The 19,698-nt window shown below is 40.3% G+C and overlaps 2 pseudogenes; both read left to right on the forward strand.

The window, feature by feature from the left end:
- The first annotated feature begins 11,848 nt into the window (after positions 1–11,848).
- LOC119525678 lies at positions 11,849–12,846 on the forward strand (annotated as a pseudogene).
- Positions 12,847–18,144: 5,298 nt separating this feature from the next.
- Positions 18,145–19,223, forward strand: LOC119525546 (annotated as a pseudogene).
- The last annotated feature ends 475 nt before the right edge of the window (positions 19,224–19,698 follow it).

Here is a 19,698-nt window from a genome sequence, read left to right on the forward strand (position 1 = left end):
GGCTGCGGGAGCGCGGGGTCCTGCTAGGTTCAGAGCGCGCGACGCCGATCCTCGGGGGTCATGCTAAGAGATGGCCCGCCCGGGAGGCGCCGGGGCCCGCGCGTCCTTCTCTTCCACGCCGGCGGCCCGCGAGCAGCAGCCTCCGCCCCGGGAGGGGCAGGCACGGGCCTCGGCCGCTACAAAGACAGCGGCGCGGCCAGGCGGAGGCGGCCCCGGCCCCGGGTTCGCGGTCTCAGGGCGCGGAGCCCCGCGCTGCGCCCCGGCCTCTCGGCTCTCCGCCCGGAGCGTCCTGGGCCCCGCCGTCGGCGGACGCGCGGACAGAGGGACGCGCGCGGGCACCTGGGCTCGCGGGCGGCGGGAGCGAGGGCTGCTCGGGCCCGTAAACAACGCGGCCGTCAGCTGGGCCCCGCGCGGGCCGCGGGAAAAAGCGGTGCGGATCGCGCCACGGAAGGGACTCGGCGCCGGGGAGAGGCCCGGGGAGGGGGCGGAGGCCGCACGGAGGGAAGTACCGCCCCGCCCCGCCGCGTGCCGTCCGCCCGCCCTCTGCGGGGCCCCGCGCTGGAGGCCCCCGGCGCGCCCTGGCCTCGCGGGCGCTGGGAGCCCCCCGCCCTGGGACTGCAGTCCCAGAGCGTGGGGAGGAGAGCGGGCGGGGGCCTCCCGGCGCCACGGATACTGCCTTTCTTAAATCTTTCGATGGTTTATTCAGCGTGGATTTTTTGTTTGTTTTTACCTCTTTAATTTTGATTTTTTTTTTAAGCAGTGCATTAAAATATCCTTTGTCTAGGTTACTCGGTTATTTGGGTCAGCCCCTTACATTTTGCAGCCCGGGCAAGTACCTCCCTCACTCGCCGCGCCCGCGGGTAACTCTGGTCCTGGAGCGCGCGCGGGCGCCCCAGATCCCACCGCACCCCCACCGGCGCAGTCGGGGCGCTGGGGACTGCCAACCCCGCGGACGCCCCTGCCCAGCGGCGGATTCCCCGCCAGGCCCCTGGGGACAGCCGCGTGCCCGCACGCCCCGCGTGCACCGTGTCCCCGGCCCCTCAGTGGGGTCTCTGAGTCAAGTGGGACAAGTGACACTTGGGAGAATGTGAGGAAGTCCCTAATACAACAAACCAGGCGCCTAGAGACCCCGGACAAGCACGCAGGTGGACACCCCCGGTTTTCAATTTGCAGACGCAAAGTCCATGTGTGTCTGACTGTCTAGCAGGGTTTTTCACGAATGGGGCAAGGCAGTGGTCAGTCCACCCTCCTGAAGGGGAGGAAGGGTGACTTGCATATAGGAACGCCCAAATCGAGTTGGAATCCCGTTTCCCCACCCTTCATGCTGTGTGTGACCTTGGATGAGTGACAGCCTAACGTCTCTAGGTCTGCCTCACCTGTTTGATGGGTTTGAGGATACCTGCATGCCAAGTTAGTGGAGGCGCAGGGGAAAGTGCCCAGCCCAACCCCAGGCCAGGGCCTTCACTCTTCCTCTCGTTTATTAAACAAATATTAATTTGCCAGGCACCGGGCCCACTGGTACTCCAAAATGCCAAACTCACATCTCCCTCCAAGCCTTCCCCTCCCAAAACACTTCCACAGATGCCCCATCTCTCTGCTCCAGTTAACCTTCCCTGTCTGCACTTTGCAAACAATACCCCCACCATCATCTCTCTGTTCCCTTCCCCTGTTATTTTCATAGCAGGTGTATCTCTACCTGAAATTCTTATTTATTGTTTGGTGTGTCTTCTCCCCTCCCTGTGGAGGCAGAAATATTGTCAGTCTTGTTCACTACTTTACCACCACCCACACTCCAGTGCCTGACATATCTGCTGATTAATAAATATTTGTTGAATGGAAGAATCAACAAACAATAAGTAATGGGGATTTGCAGTGAACAAAAACATGGTCCATTTCCTTGTAGACCTCACAGTTTAGTAAGAGGACCATAAATTAAATAATCACATGTTATGGTGGGGGGTTGTTGACTCAGAGAAGGATTCCCTGAGGAAGTGATATTTGAGCTGAAATCTGAAGATGAGGAGGAGCCAGCCAAAAGTGATGAGAGAAGCCGACACTTTTCTACTTGGAAAAGTGTTCCAGGTAGAGGGAACAGCATGTGCAAAGGCCCAGTGGAGAATGGGCAGGCAATTCTAGCAAAGGAACCAGGCACTGTAGCTGGAGCATAGAAAGGAAAGAGAAGAAGCCACAGTGGTAGGGAGGTACTAGAAGGGGCAGAACTTCATATACATTGTGTTAAGGATCTGTGGGGTTCCCCCCACACACTTGGGGAGGGTTAACATAATCAAATTTCTTTCCAATAATATCTCATTGTCTCCAGTGGGGCAAGAATGGACCCAGGAAGAACAAATAGGAGGCAGCTGCAGACCAGGCATCAAGAATTGTGGGCTGGATAAAAATCTGTCCCCTTCCTTTCTTGTGCAAACCTGACTACAGCTGTAGGCTTCCCTCTGACCCACAGAAGCCTCAAAGACCACCACGATTCCAGATGGGCAGTGTGTCCCGAAAAAGCTTGAAAGATTGATGCAGACTTCCGTGCTGGGTATAAAATCAAAAGAATCATTTCAGCTGTGACTTGCTGGGAGAAAATTAGAACACCATCACTCCCCCAAACCACTTAAAGGGCTCCCCTCACTGCACCCCTCCCCCCAAAAAAAACATCTAAAAATCGAAACCCAAAGTCAACCTCTTGCCTTTTACTAAAATCTTTGATGTGGAAATAGAAAATCACCATTTAGCAATATCTATATTAATTGATTCTGGCAAGACCCATCAATGAATGCTAAAACTAATGAGTGGAAGTTTGAAGAGTAACAAGATGTTTGTCTCTCTCTCAATATACTTGTCAATAACAAAAGAAAGGAAAAAATAGTCACTTCACAGTGGAGAAACCTGGCAGATGCTACTTTCATCAGGTGATCACAGTTGATACCGGGGTTTCTTTTGCAGTGAAAGACATTACTGGACAATTGGGGAAGACTGAGACAGTCTGCCAATTAGGTAACAGTATTGTTTGAATGCTGATTTCCTGATTTTGACCATTATGCTGAGGTCATGTCAGAAAATGCCCTTGGTTTTAGAAGTATATACTGAAGTACATAGTATGGGTGAAGGAGCGTTAATGTCTGCAACTTAACTCTCAAATGGTTCAGAAAAAAATTAGGAGGAGAAAACAAAGCAGATGTGATAAAATTGGCAAATTTCATTGTGTGAATGCACAAGAATTCAGTGTGCCATTCTTACAACTTTTCTGAGAGTCTGACATTATGTCAAAATAAAAGGTTAAAAGAAAAAAGTTTTTAAAACCATTTGAGGTTTTGTTTTGTTTTGTTTTTCACTTCGTTTTTGTTAGGTTTGCTTTGGTTTCAACATTTCCACACATTGTACTCTGAATGCATGGTCTAAAGAGAGACAGAGAACATTTCACATAGGCACCAGATCTGACAACTATGTCCTTTTATCTCCAATATTCTACTTGTACTGCACTTCGAGGAGTACTTGGGGAAAAAAACCCACCACCACACTCCTGGGGTCTTTTTAGCAGGTCCCTTTGGCACAGTCTCCCTCAGTGGGGCTGCTTTCCATTTTGTTAAAGCAGAAAATTAAATGTAAATCCTGACTCCTATGTTGTTATGGAAACCTGCTTAAATACATTATATTTAGGAGTGTAAAAAAGAAAAAAAACAACAACAAAAAACTACAGACTGATTTCATTTGTAAATAACAGAGCAATAGACCAGAATTTACTAAGAGAACAAGGCAGAAGCTTCAAAGAGCCCAATGCCAACATCAGATTCAAGAGGAACTTAGACCAGGGCTGCAGAGATGATTCAAAATTAGGAAATCTATTCATAGAGTTCACTGTATTAATAGACCCATGGAGAAGAGCCACATAAACATTTCCATGCTACTAAAAATGTATCCATTGAATTCCAAAGTCACTCAAACATGAAACCATAAAATTCTATAGTACAGAAATTTTGTTTTATAATTTCAGAATGAGAAAGGCCTCCTGGAGCAAGACACAGATCCCAAATTTAAAATTTTGAAATGACAGATTTGGCTGTATAAAAATTAAAATTAGATGAATAGCAAAAAAATCATACACAAAGCCAAAGACATTTTTTAAAGTGAGAAAAATAAAAGCAGCTTAAGTGACAGGTAAAAGGCATGCATTACATTATATTGCATTATATATAATACACTATATTAAATTTTTCTTCAATGACAAAAAGGGGAAAACTTAAATTTACCAAAATTAAAATGGCAAAAGAGGCAAATAAGCAGCTCCCAGAGACAACAACAAAAAAAGGAAAACAAATGACCCGTAAGCATATACAAGGATGTTCAGCCTTCTTCATAATTAAAGATATGCCCGTATCATTTTCACTGAATTTGCCAACAATCAGTAAAACTGGTAACGCAAAGTAAAAATTTGTAAAAAGACAGTCTCATATATTGCCGTTGTAAATTGGTTCAACCTCTTAGGGAGTGGCCTGGGGGGGTGACTTGGCAGTAATTTTCAGCATGTTACTAGCACTGACCAGTTAACCAATCTGTCTCACCTCTAGGATTTATATGCTGCACAGATAGACTCCCACAGGTGAAAAAGAAGTATTTACAAGGATATTTATTACAGCAACACCTGGAACAGCCTAAATATCTTTTTTCCCCAAGAAACAGGGAGACCCTATCCATTCTTTCCCAAATACCTGATCAATTTTAATATTTCAAACTTTCCTCATTCCTTCTCTGTCTCTTCTTTCTTCTCTGGTATCCCTCATTTGTGATCTGTATCAGTAAGTTGCAATAGTAACTTGCAATACTTTTTCATATTTTTCATGGGTTTTATTTTTCCTTTTTTAGCACTTCAGGGGTATAAAGTCAGAGTCTGAAGTAGGTGTAAGAAAACTGATATCTTATACTTGTGCAGCTTGACATTTGTGGTGCCCTCCATAGAGAGTTATCTCTACGCATCCAAAGACTCTCTTAGTCTTAAAATCCCCATTTCTGGCCCCTTTTCAAATTCACTGGTTTTTGTTTTTTAGTTTTGCTTTTTGTGTGTGTGGTAACATAGAATTTACCATTTAATCATTTTAAAGTTTGCAACTCTGTGGCATTAAGTGCACTCACAATGTTGTGTAACCATCACTACCTTCTAGTTCCAGAATTTTCTCATCACCCCAACGGAAACCCCGTATCCGTTAAATAGTCATTCCCCCAGCTCCTGGCAACCTCTAATCTGCTTTCTGTCTCTATGGATTTGTCTATTCTGAACATTTCATATAAATGGAATCACACAGTATGTGGGCTTTTGTGTCTGGCTTCTTTTAGTCAGCATGTTTTCAAGGTTCATTCACGTTGTAGCATGCATTGGAACTTCATTCCTTTCTGTAGCTGGATAATATTCCATGATCCATTGGGTTTTGAATCAGCCCTCGTCCATGCTCCCATCGTGACCGACACTTGAAGCCTGCAAGGTGGTTGAAGTACAACCCACAAGAATTTCTGGGCAATGAGCTGTCCCTCTTCTCTCTTGCTTCTGGGTCCATTGTCTAAATTGAGACTTCATCTTAATGAGTTTCAGAGAGTTCAGTTGGTGATGGGACTCAAGGCTCAAGATTGTTAGAAGATGAAAAGGCTTCCGTGCAGAAGTATTTATACCTGAAGCAGACAAAAAGTAGAAGATACTTTATCTGAAGATATTGCAATCATCTTGTTTGCTTCTCCTGCTCATTCCCATTCTCAGTAAAGTTTTCAGAGATGAAAACCATGATGGAGCCCAGATAAAGTATTTTTCTTCCTCAAAAGCCTTTCTTTTAAGATGAATCATATAACTATATAGCTTATATGGTGTGACCGTGTGATTGTGAAAATCTTGTGGCTCACACCCCCTTTCTCTAGTGTAGGGACAAATAGCAGAAAAACAGGGACAAAACATAAATGAATAATAGGAGGAGAGGAGGGGTATGGGATGTTTTGGGTGTTCTTTTTTACTTTTATTTTTATTCTTATTTTTATTTTTTGGAGTAATGAAAATGTTCAAAAATTGATTGTGGTGATGGATGCACAACTATATGATGATACTGTGAACACTTGTAAACTTTGGATGATGGTAGGGCATGTGAATATATTTCAATAAAATTGCATTAAAAAGGTATTTCTTTTAATTGTTGCAATGTACAGGAAGACCTTTATCCATTGACTAGCAGAGGCAGTACCCAAATCTAGGTAGAAAAATATAGTGCAAAAATTTATAATGAAAGGAAAACTGTTTTTTCCCACAGAAATAAATCATGGAACAAATATTCAGTGGAATATCATGACCTTTTAAGAAAAGAATGAGTTAAATCTACATGTACAGAAATGAGAAAATCTCCAAGGTATATATTATTGTATGGAAAAATTTTTAATGAAAAATAGTGTAAATGGAACACTACCATTTGATTTTTTAAAAGGGTGGTGGTGATGAAGCAACACACACACATACACGAATATTTTTAGATCCATGAGCAATCTCTCAAAGAATACACAAGAAACCGGTGACCCTTTCTGGTCTGTTTGACTTGTTTTAGCCATGTATATCAATTACTTTTTAAAATCCACATATGACACCTAAAATTTTCAGAATAGCATTACTATAACTGCAAAGTGAAATAAAATAAAATACAGAAGGAAAATTTTAACAGCAATACCTCTGACTCATCAAAAAAAAAAAAACTATAGTGGGACATGAAATAAGACTTGAATAAATAAAGAATCAGGCCTTTATCTAGGTCAGAAAACAGAATATTGTATAGGAACCATCCCTCCCTGCCCCTCAAAATAATTTATAAATCCAATGCAAACCCAATTCTATATCTAAAAGTATATAGGAAAATTATTCTGAAGATCATCTAGAGTAGGGTTTCTCAGCCCCAGGACTATGGACATTTGGGGTCAGATCACTCTCTGGATTAGGGAATCGTCCTCTGCATCCCTGGCTTCTGTACACCAGATGCCAACAGCACTGTCCCAGTGGTCTCCAGACATCGCCAAGTGTCCCCTGGGGGTAAAATCGTCCCTGGCTGAAAACCACTAAAAGAATAATTAAATCAGAATAGAGAAGAAAGACCTGGAAAATAAATGTAATTGGGAAAAGACTAGAGCATTCTCAGATGTTAAAATATCAAAATTTATAAAGCTAGAATAAATTTAAATAGACACAAGTACAGACAGTCGAATCAATCTATCAGAAGGGGTAACCTAGAAGTAGATTCCGATTTTTAGAAATTTATTTTTAAGCATTTCTCCCAGTCGGTGTGGAAGGCAGAATCATCTCTTTTCCTGGTGTTCAATAAAATGGGGCTAGGATAATTGAGAGGGAAATCAACAGAGACAACGAATGCATTTAAAATTACATTTAACTATCATATGCTAAATTAAAAATTAAAGCATAGGGGAGAAGAGACAAATCTCCTGTACAGAAGAATTCCGAATAATTTATGTGGATACCCCCCCAAGAAGGTGGTACTTAACTCCCTACCATTAAATTGTGAGCTGTGCAGAGCCACTTCCTTCTAAAGGTATGTATATGCAAAGGAGGGGGAAAGAGTAACTTTACAGTGACAAACACTATCTCAGCCAGGTGATCCAGGTCAACATCAGCAGTGAGGAGTCATGTTAATACGGTGTGATGAGAACAGCACTTTACTTCTGTGGTCCCCAAAACACATAACCCCAGTCTCACCATGAGAAAAACATCAGGTAAATGTACATCGAAAGACAGCCTATAAAATACCTGACCAGCTCTCCTTAAAACCGGCAAAGATCAAAAACAAGGGGAATCTGAGAAATTGTACGTTCTAGAGGAGCCTGAGGAGATGTGACAACAAAAAGCAATGCAGGATCGTGGGACAAGAGAAAGACATCAAGACTAAGGAAATCCAAATAAAGTATACAGAGTTTAGTTAAGACTATATCAATACTGGTTCATTGGCTGTGACAACTATACTGTTTTAATGTAAAGTTAACATCTTGCAAGAATTAACAAATGGGAACTAGGTGTCTAATATATGAGAACTCTGTGTACTATTCTCGCAACTTTTCTGTGAATCTGAAATGCTTCTAAGATTAAAAGTTTATTTTAAAAACATTAAGGCATAGGAAAAGCTAGAATAGAGAGTTGGGTATAGATCAGTCTTGCAAGGGTGGAGAACTTGCTAAGCTTAAAATCACCAAAGAAATGATAATGGTAACGACTTTGAGATTTCACTCCATGAAAATAAACATATCTCCATATTTCAAAAGAAATGACTAAAACGAAATTATAAGCAACATAATAGGAACAGAAATTCAACAAGTGTGACACAACAGGGGTTCCTATCTGTGTTATATAAAGGGTGTTTTCAAGTTGCTAAGAAGGAAAAGAAACAGAAATTATCAGATAGCAATGAAGGGCAATAAAGGGACCAAGAGAAAATAAAACTGTAAAGGGACCGAGTGTTCAGTTCTCTTAACCAAAGAAATGTGAGTTAAAAAAACTTAGGTTGGATGCCATTGTCCACCCGCTACATCTGACAGTTTAAAAAGAATATAAAGCAGCCTGCTTCAGACACCTCGGCCATCCCACCATCATTCGGATGCAGTGTAAACAGCAGCTCTGGTGTGGGAAAATAGATTAGAAATCCCCTTTTCTGATTCTGACCTGTACTCACGTGGCTGACATATGCCAGCTGAGACACCATGACTGTAAGTTCCACGCCCCTCACCTCCCCTCAGACCGTGTTAAGGAGCTGGCCTGACCCAGGCATCCTTGGGTGACCCCCAAACCCTGCCCCACTTCTTTGATTTAAGGAATTTTTATATTTTCTCCAGTTCTGAGTCCCAAGTTACTCCTCATTTAACAAATATTTCTTGAGCAGTTACTACGTGCCAGACTGAGGGCATCATTTCCTATCACTGCTATACCAAATTACCAGAAACTTACACAAACGAATTATCTTACAGTTCTAGAGGTGAGAAGTCCTAAAAGGGTTTTTAGCACAGGGCTAAAACCAAAGTGTCGGCAGGGCTGTGGTCCTTCGGGGGGGGCTCTAGGAGAGAATCTGTTTCCCTGCCCTCACCAGCTTCTAGAGGCTGCCGCGTTCCTTGGCTCACAGGCCATTCCTCCATCTTCAACGCCGGCAACACTGAGCCAAGCCCTTCTCACCCCGCCATCTCGCTGCCTCTTGTTCTCCGGCTTCCATCCTCCACAGTTCAGGACCCTTGGATCCACCCATGTAATCTACAATAACCTTGCCATCTTAAACTCAATTGGTAGGCAAGCTTAACTCCCCTTTGCCATGTAGCCTAACATATTCGCAGGTTCCAGGGATTAGGACGTGGACATATTTGGGTGCACATTATTCTGCCGACCACACTGAGGACGTAGCCTTAAATAAAACCAGCAAGATCCCTGCCCTGGTTTGTGGAGCTGACATTCTAGTGGTAGAAAACCAGGCAATAAAAACGTTAAAAAAAAAAAAAAAAAAAAAAAAAAAAAAAAAAAAAAAAAAAGATAAACATAATGGCAGATAATGAGGGGTGCTGTGAACAAAATAAAACAGCAGGTGCCCTCCCCCCTACGTGGGACCCGACTCCCAGGGTTGTAAATCTCCCTGGTAATGCAGAATATCACTCCCGGGGATGAATGTGGACCCGGCATCGTGGGACTGAGAGTATCTTCTTGACCAAAAGGGGGATGCAAAATGAGACGAAATAGTTTCAGTGGCTGAGAGATTTCAAATGGAGTCGAGAGGTCACTCTGGTGGACATTCTTATGCACTGTATAGATAACATGTCTTAGGTTTTAATGTATTGGAATAGCTGGAAGTAAATACCTGAAACCACCAAACTCCAACCCAGCAGTCTGGACTCCTGAAGACAATTATATAATAATGTAGATTACAAGAGGTGACAGTGTGATTGTGAAGACCTTGTGGATCACACCCCCTTTATCTAGTGTATGGATGAGTAGAAAAATGGGGATAAAAACTAAAGGACAAATGGGGTGGGATGGGGGGCATGATTTGAGTGTTCTTTTTTCACTTTTATTTTTTATTCTTGTTCTGGTTCTTTCTGACGTAAGGAAAATGTTCAGAGATAGATTGTGGTGATGAATGTATAACTATGTTATCATACTGTGGACAGTTGATTGTATACCATGGATGATTGTATGGTGTGTGAATGTATTTCAATAAAACTGAATTTAATAAAAAACATAAAAATAAAAATAAAACAGCAGGACAAGATGAGAGGTGACTAAATTTTGCCTGCAGGAGGGCCAAGGGAGAGCCCTGTGGCATACCACTACAGACCAGCTAGTGAAATGAACATCTAGTCAAGAGAAGGCAACGCTAGTGTCCTCTTGAATCTGCGTTCACAGTTGACACCACCACCACCACCACCACCACTACCAATTTGGAAAAAGAAAACATTAAGTCCAATAAAAGTATCTGATCTTAGATAGAGCTATTCTGCCCCTAGGAATCAGATGGAGGAAAATAATCCAAACTTTTCATTCATGCAACTGAAATTTATTTAGCACCTACTACATACCAAGTGAACAGCAGGGACACAACACAGACCAGACAAGTTCCCTGATCTCGTGAACTTTGTCATTTAACTATGAGGCTGTGATAAAAATCTTGTCTTGGAAAAACTGGTAACTCAGGGCAACAGTCAGGGATGGATTAGGTAAATTGCAGAATAATCACTTGATAAAACATCACAGAGCAATTTTAAATGGTGGTTATAGACAATAATGTGCTACAAAGTTAAGTGTGGGGGGGGGGAGATTTTAAAGAAAGCATGACTGAAACTATGGTTTTAAAAGAGAGAGAGAACAAGATACTTATGAAAAAGGGGTAGTGGAAAACACACCAAAACTCTAATAGTAATTATGTGGACGTGGTAGAATTATAGGTGGTTTTTTGTGCTTTTCTCCTTTTTCTAAATTTTATGTAGTTGCTGCTTGCTGCTATATCCGTTTTAGAATAAAAAGAGTTTTAAAACCGAATTTCTTTGTCTTATTCCTGGTTCCAAACGTCTCATTTTAAATAATTACTTTCTAGGGTTAACCGTGAGCAAGCATCTTTTCTAACATACAAGCTCGGCGGCTACACAATTCCAATCTGAAAAGTCATTCATGAAAGGTCAAAATAAGAGCATATAAGCACAGATGAATGCCACAACATGGCACAAATCTATAAGAATGGCATAAAAAATCCCAGACCCCAAGCAGTTTTGAAAACTGCTAACACCAAGGAGAGAATGAGATTTTAGCTTTGTCATGAGTAGTAATAATGATTTGTTTTTTAAGAAACTTACATTTGAGTGCTTCCAACATGCCAGGCGTTTTATATGTGCCGACTCCACGGAGTTTTGCTAGTATGACCCCTTTTTTCAGATGAGGAAACTGATGCACAGAGGGGTAAGTTCAGACACTCAAAGTCACACAGCTGGTAACATTCAGAGGCTGGATTAAAGCCCAAACTCCCCAATAATAAATGACAAGCAGCTTACACTGTATGGTCGGTGACATTAGCTAGTGCTTGCTCTACTCTATAACAGGGAAGCAGTGAACTACAAGAGACTAAACTGTATCTGCCTCTTATTCCCAACAGACTCACAACTTAACTTTTGCTTATAAAGCTGGCAAAATTTTATCAATTCTTTTTTTAAAAAATTTAATATAAAATTATAGCAAAAAAAAAAAAAAAAAGAACCTGAACTTTAGTAATACGCTGCAACAATCCACAGTGGTGAGAGAAAAGATTTAATTTATGCGATTCTCTGTGGTTGCTGATTGTTCACTAGTCTCACAGTGATGGAAGCTGCACATTTTTTTGAAGGGACCAAGAAGCTGTTGGAGGTTTGGTTCTCCCAGCAGCAGCCCAATACAAACCGAGGATCTGGGGATCTTCACACCATTGCAAGATCTGAGAGGGACATACTTTTGAAGGCTGTGCAATGTTCAATCATAAGTGTGACAAAAACTGACAAGTGGAAGCTTATGTACTCAGTGGGAGTAGGATGTTTATCTCCAAGAAATGTTTCATTTTGAAGACATGGTACCACCCTCTTACCGAGAGCACTGGTTCCCTTGCTGAAGCTTGCTAGGGATTACAGTGGGTTTGACTTAATTCAAAGCTTCTTTTATTCTCATAAGAATTCATGAAGTATTCTCACCAAGGTTACCCACGCCAGAATTTCCAGGAAGAGATAGAGTTTCTTAATGCAATTTTCCCAAGTGGAGCTGCATACTGCGTAGGACAGATGAACTCTGACTGTTGGTACTTGTATATTCTGGATTTCCCAGAGTCGTGTAATCAGTCAGCCAGATCAAACCCTGGAAATTCTGATGAGTGAGCTTGAACCAGCAGTTGTGGACCAGCTCTACACGAAAGATGGTGTTACTGCAAAGGATGTCACTCATGAGAGTGGAATCTGAGACCTGATACCAGGTTCTGTCATTGATGCCACACTGTTCAATCCTTGTGTGTATTTGATGAATGGCATGAAATTGGATGGAACTTATTGGACTAGTCTCATCACTCCCAAACCAGAATTTTCTTATGTTAGCTTTGAAACAAACTGAAGTCAGACCTCCTATGACGACCTGATCAGGGAAGTTGTAGAAGTCTTCAAGCCAGAAAAATTCGTGACCCCCTTGTTTGTAAATCAGAGTTCTAAAGGTCGCCAGTGCTTTCTTTACCCCAGAAAACTAAAGGTTTTAAACGTTTTCAGTGTCAGAGTGCTATGTTCAATGATTACAACTTTGTTTTTACCAGCTTTTATAAGAATCAGCAACAACAGCAGAGTTGATTAAGAAAAATGAAGAAAAAACAAAAGAGAACAACATGTAGAAGAACGTGGTGACTACTTTCTAGATATTGGTACCAGAAGCCATACTTTCCATAACCACCACCTTATAGTTGCAGGACACCCTAGTTGTAATCCTAATGTAATCACTTTGAATTCTTGTATGCATTATTATATCAAGGAATTAGATATCTTGCATAAATACTCTCTTCTGTGTTTAGGTATGCCATTCTTCCTGTGAAATTGAAGTGCATGTAAAAAAAAACCTTTTACTGTATGAAACTTTACCACACTTGTGAAAACAATTCAATTTGGTTTATGATAGTATAATATTTCTCCAGGTGTCATCCAAAATTCCTCACAGACAAGGTTTTTGTTCTCATTAGGCGTTGGCCTCAGCCTAAACATCTGTGACTATTCTACTAAATTGCTGCCTGAATTTTACATCATGTTACCTCTAGTTTCTAGAATGGATTCTTTACAAATGTTACTGAAACCACTTTCTACTTCAGACAGATGTTTTTAATGCAATTTTATGGAAATATATTGACACACCATACAGTCATCTAAAGTGTGCAAGTTATTCACAGTACCACCAGATAGTTGTGCACCCACCACCAAGAATTTTTTAACATTTTCATTACTTCAAAAAATAAAAAGTAAAAAAGAACACCCAAAACATCCCACACCCCTCCTTCCCCCCACCATTCATCTACTCTCTGTCCCCATTTTTCTACTCATCTCATACAGATGTTCTTTGCAGCAGCAATTAAAGTTTTTCTTCCACACACACACACAAAAGGACAAGGAGATGCATCATCTTCTGTTCTGCTTCTGCCATATTGGGATATTTCTGATTATCAAGGAAAAAAAAATAGATGGCTGCCAGAGGAATTGTGATTTTGGGAAATGTGGGAAATTTGTGACTAGATCACAGTCAAGGGCATTTGAAATGGTCTCAGATCCACCCCGAGCACTGAATTTGGAGTCCAAAGTTCTTAACCTCAATTCCAGCTTCTCCATATCCAAGCTGAGAAATTGAAGATAAGTATTTTCCTCTCTCAGTTTCCACATGAGAGAAAACAAATACTGGCTTTATGTAGCTACGGTGTAGATCGAAGGAGGTGAGACATTCAAAAGTACCTGGCATGGTGCCCTGCAGACGGTAAGTGCTCGTTATCCTTACATGAATCATTGCGGAAGGAAAGGAGTAATATGATGGAAGGCTGGGACTGTGTGATGGATTATGACCATAACTAAAAAGATTGATGTTCTCCTAGAATGCAGTCTCTAGTGGTACACCACAGAGCTCCGTTCTTGTCCTTCCTGTCCAATATTTTTATTGCTGATTTAGATAAAGATAAAGAAGGTCTGTCTTGGGAATTGTAAGGTTAGTGAAACTTTCGGCTGTTTTAGAGGTTTCTCTTATGCAAGCTCCAGCTAGATATTCCAAATGGCCACAGTATGCCACGCCCTTACCAAAAGTAGTCCCCAAATACCTAGGTCCCTACCTGACACTGTATAAAAGATTCATTCACTAAGTTTAATCTTTCAGGAACTTAAATCCACCAGAGTGTTCCTATGCCAGACAAGTCCTAAAACCCAGAGGCAACAGCCTCTTTAAGAACAACAGTCAGATGCAGCTGCCTTCCCCATAATATCGACATCCCCTTTCAATATGAACAAGTTAGGATGCTCACTGCCTAGACACCCCTGAAGATGGAGAAAGATTAAGCGAGAGGAAGGGGTCGCAACAAACAAGATAAGATTCAACAAATGTCTATGAATACTGAAACTTTATATAAAAATATATATAATTTTAGATGCTGGGGTATTGGAATAGCTGGAAGGAGGTAAATGACATGGTAGAACTCTAACCTGTAACATCCTTTGAAATTTCAACTACTCATTGAAGTGTGCTTTAAAAGTCTTCACCTTTCTGTATATACCTAATATTTCACAATAAGGAAAGAACTGAAACTGTGGAACTGCAACCATAACAGTTTTTGAAATTACCTATATAAGTGCTTGTTGAGCTGTACATTGAAAGTTAACACCTTTCTGTATGTATGTTTTATTTTACAATAATGGAAATGACTGAAGTTGTGGAACTGTGACTCATGAACTTCTTTGAAATTTGCTCTTTAAATACTTGTTAAATCGTACTTTGAAAGTTATCACTGTTATGTATATATGTTAAAGTTCACAATAAAAATGCATTTTTAAAAAGTCCATGCTTTGACAGACATATATAGAACAACTTTACCCAAATACAACAGAATACATTTTCTTTTTGAGTGCACATGGACCATTCTCCAGGATGGACTATATCTTAGCTCACAAAACAGGTCTCAGTAAATTTTTAAAATATTGAAATCATACAATATATTTTTGCTAACTGCAATGAAATGAATCTAGAAATAAATAACATAGGGAGACATGGAAAATTCACAAATATGTGAAAATTAAACAATGTACTCTTATACAACCAATGGATTAAAGAGAATATCACAAAGAAAATTAAGAAATATCTTGAGGTGAATGAAAATGAAAATACGACATAACTAAACTTATGGGATGCATCAAAGGCAGTGCTGAGAGGGAAAATTATAGTTCTAAATGCTAAAATTAAAAAAGGAGAAGTATTTCAAATCAGAGACCTAAACTTAAAACTGGAAGAATTAGGAAAAGAAGAGCAAATTGAAGGAAATAAAGAGCAGAGATGAATGAAATATAGAACAAAAAAGCAATAGAGAGAATCAAAAGAACCAAAAGTTGGGTCTTTGAAAAGATCCATCAAATTGGCAAACTTTTATTTAGATTGATGAAGAAAAAAGAGAGAGGACACAAATAAACAACATAGAAATGAAAAGGGGACATTACTACAAACCCCAGTAAAATAAAAAGGACTATAAGAGGATACTATGAATAACTGTATGCCAACAAATTAGATAACCTAGATTAAAATGGATGAATACCTAGAAACCCCAAAACTACCTACACTGACTCAACAAGAAACGGAAAATCTCAACAAACCAATAACTGGTAAGGAGATTGAATCCATTAGCAAAAACCTCTCAACAAAGAAAAGCCCAGGACCAAATGGCTTCATGGAGAATTTTACCAAACATTCCAAGAAGAATTAACACCAATTCTGTTCAAACTCTTCTAAAACATTGAAGAGGAGGGCACACTGCCTAATACATGCTAGGAGACCAACATCACCCTCGTATGGACGCCAAATAAAGATACCAAAAGAAAAGAAATTTACAGACCAATTTCTCTTATGACTATAGATGCAAAAATTCTCAACAAAATACAAGCAAACCAAATCAAATGGACGTTAAAAGAATTATACACCAGGTCAAATGGGATTTATCCTTGGTATGCAAGGGTGGTTCAACATAAGAAAATCAATTAATGCAACATACCACATTAGCAGAATGAAGGGAAAAAACACATGATTTTATCAATTGATGCAGAAAAAGCATTTGACAAAATCCAGCACCCCTTCTTGATAAAAACACTTAGAAAACTAGGAATAGAAGGAAACTTCTCAATATGATGATGACATAGATGAAAAATCCACAGCTAACATCATACTCAATGTTGAAACACTGAAAACTTTCCCTCTAAGATCAGGAACAAGGAAAGATTGCCCATTTTCACCATTTTTATTCAACATTGTAGTGGAAGCTCTAGCCAGAGCAATTAGTCAAGAAAAATAAATAAAAGGCATCCAAACTGGAAAGGAAAAAGTAAAACTTTCCCTATTTGCAGATGACATGAACCTATATACAAAAAGTCCTAAAAATCCACAACAAAGCTTCTGGAACTGATAAATGAATTCATCAAAGTGGTGGGGTACAAGATCAACATCCAAAAATCAGTAGGGTTTCCATACACTAGTAATTAATAATCAGAAGAAGAAATCAAGAAAAAAATTCCATTTGTAATAGCAACTAAAAGAAGCAAATATCAAGATATAAATCTGACCAAGGATATAAAGTACTTGTATGCAGAAAACTACAAAATATTGTTAAAAGAAATCAAAGAAGACTTAAATATATAGAAAGTCATTCCATGTTCATGGATTGGAAGACTAACTATTGTTAAGGATGTCAATTCTACCCAAAGCTATTTACAGATCCAATGTAATCTCAATCAAAATTCCAACAACCTTCTTTGCAGAAATGGAAAAGCCAATCATCAAATATACGTGGAAGGGTAAGGGACCCCAAATAGCCTACATTGTCTTGAAAGAGAAGAAGGAAGTTGGAGGACTCACACATCCTGATCTTAAAACTTATTACAAAACCACAGTAATCAAAACAGCATGGTACTGGCACAAGGACAGATATATAGACAAACATAATTGAACTGAGAGTTCAGAAATCAAACCTTGCATTTATGGCCAACTGATTTTTTTTTTAATTCAGTTTAATTGGCATATATTCACATAACATATAATCATCCATGGTGTTACAATCAACTTTTCGTGGTACCATCATATAGTTGTGCATTCATCACCCCAATCTATTTTGGAACATTTTCCTTACACCAGAGAGGGTAAAAATAAGGATAGAAAATAAAAGTAAAAAAAGAACACTCAAATCATCCCCCCATCCCACCCTATTTGTCATTTAGTTTTTGTCCCCATTTTTCTACTCATCCATCCATGCACTGGATAAAGGGAGTATGATCCACAAGGTTTTCATAATCACACTGTCACCCATTGTATACTACATTGTTATACGGTCGTCTTCAAGAGCCAAGGCTACTGGGTTGCAGTTTGACCGCTTCAAGTACGTACTTCTAGCTATTCCAATACATTCAAATCTAAAAAGGGTTATCTATATAGTGCATAAGAATGTCCGCCAGAGTGACCTCTCGACTCCATTTAGAATCTCTCAGCCACTGAAACTTTAATTTGTTTCATTTTGCATCCCCCTTTTGGTCAAGAAGATGTTCTCAATCCCACAATGTCAGGTCCAGATTCATCCCCGGCAGTCATATCCTGCGTTGCCAAGGTGATTTACACCCCTGGGAGTCTGGTTCTACGTAGTGGGGGAGGGCAGTGAGTTCACCAGCCAAGTTGGCTTAGTTAGAGAGAGAGAGGACCCCATCTGAGAACCGCTCTTTTTTGAAGCTGAGTCCAGAGTGACATACACAGTTAACTCTAATAAAACATGTGGAAGTAAAGCAATCTGAAGGAAATTCAGGACCACAGATCTTACTGACTGCAATAATAGTTCATACCAAGAATAAGAATGAAAAAGGAACCTTTTCTCTACTAGAATCATGATGGAGGCAGGAGAACAGCAACGACCATGGATGTAAACTTTTACTTGGAATTACCAAAAGTGGGACTTCATGCCCACTTGAATGAGTCCATTAGTTCTAATACCATGAAGAAATTAATAGCCAAGAAGCCAGGTCTCAAAAGCCACAATCAGATGGCTGTCGAGTGATAGGGGAAAAAAAAGAGAACTTTAGAAGAATGTTTCCAGGTATTTCAAATTATTCATCAGCTTACTACTAGCCCTGAAGATATTCTAATGATTACAAAAGATGTTATGAAAGAATTTGCAGATGATGGTGTCAAGTACCTGGAGCTAAGGAACATGCCCAGAGAGGAAAATACTACTAAAAAGACTTATGTAGAAATTATACTTGAGGGTAGAAAAAAGGTCAAATGAGAAAACGTAGACATTGATGTTAGGTATTTGGTAGCAACTGCTAGGAGAGGTGGCCCTTAGGTAGCCAAGGAGACTGTTAAACTTGCTGAAGAATTCTTCCTTTCTACTGAGGATTCACTTCTTGGCCTTGACCTCAGTGGAGACCCCACTGTAGGACATGCAAAAGACTTCTTGGAATCTTTTTTAGAAGCTAAAAGATCCGATCTGAAGATGGCATAGCATCTTTTAGAGATTCCAAATCATAAAAAAGAAAGAAACACAAATACCACTGGATCTGCTTCCTGACAGAATTGGGCATGGGACGTTTCCTAATTCCTCTGAGGGAGGATCCCTGAATCTGGTGAACTTTGTGAAGCAACACAGGATACCACTGGAATTCTGTTTGACTTCAAATGTCAAAAATCACGCAGTTCCATCTTATGACTGTCATCATTTTGGATTCTGGGTCAGCACTGCTCATATTTCTGTGATCTGTTCTGATAAGAGTGTTTTTGCAACATACCTTTCTCAAGTGTACCGGCTGGTGACTAAAACATTTAACTTGAACCAGTCTCAGGTGTGGGGTCTGTCTCATGACTCCATCGACTATGTCTTTGCTTCTGACAGCACCAGCTTGGGACTAAGAAGAAGTGCAATCATCTGAAACCCAAAGTGCTACATTTTCAAGCTGTAATGAGGTGAATTACTTTCAAGTTACTGGTTGCAACTACGCTCTCCCTGCTACATGTCACGTAGTAAACCATGCACCACTCTTCTTTGAAGCATAGCTGCCAAGCACTTGGGCTCCATCAGAGCGTCTTGCACATGGCAGGGTGCTCAGTAAACCTGTATTAAACTGGCACGCTTACCTCGATGCTGCTTATTGGAAAGGACTTCCAATAACTCCCCATTCCACCAGTGATTTTATGACTTGGCAGTCCCTCTCCATTAGAGATCATAAAACTTCAGGGAAATTCAAATAGTTGCTTAACAGGAAAGTTGTTTGTTTTTCTTTTTTAATAAAGAAATTGTGGGTTTACAGAACAATCATGCATAAAATACAGGTTTCTCATTTAGCATCCCACCACCAATACCTTGCATTGGTGTGAAACATTTGTTACAATTTATAATAGGGCTTTTTAAAAACTAATTGTACTTTTTAAGCAGTAGTTATCTT

The sequence above is a fragment of the Choloepus didactylus genome (assembly GCF_015220235.1).
Source record: "Choloepus didactylus isolate mChoDid1 chromosome 25 unlocalized genomic scaffold, mChoDid1.pri SUPER_25_unloc2, whole genome shotgun sequence".
In the NCBI taxonomy this organism is placed as follows: Eukaryota; Metazoa; Chordata; class Mammalia; order Pilosa; family Megalonychidae; genus Choloepus; species Choloepus didactylus.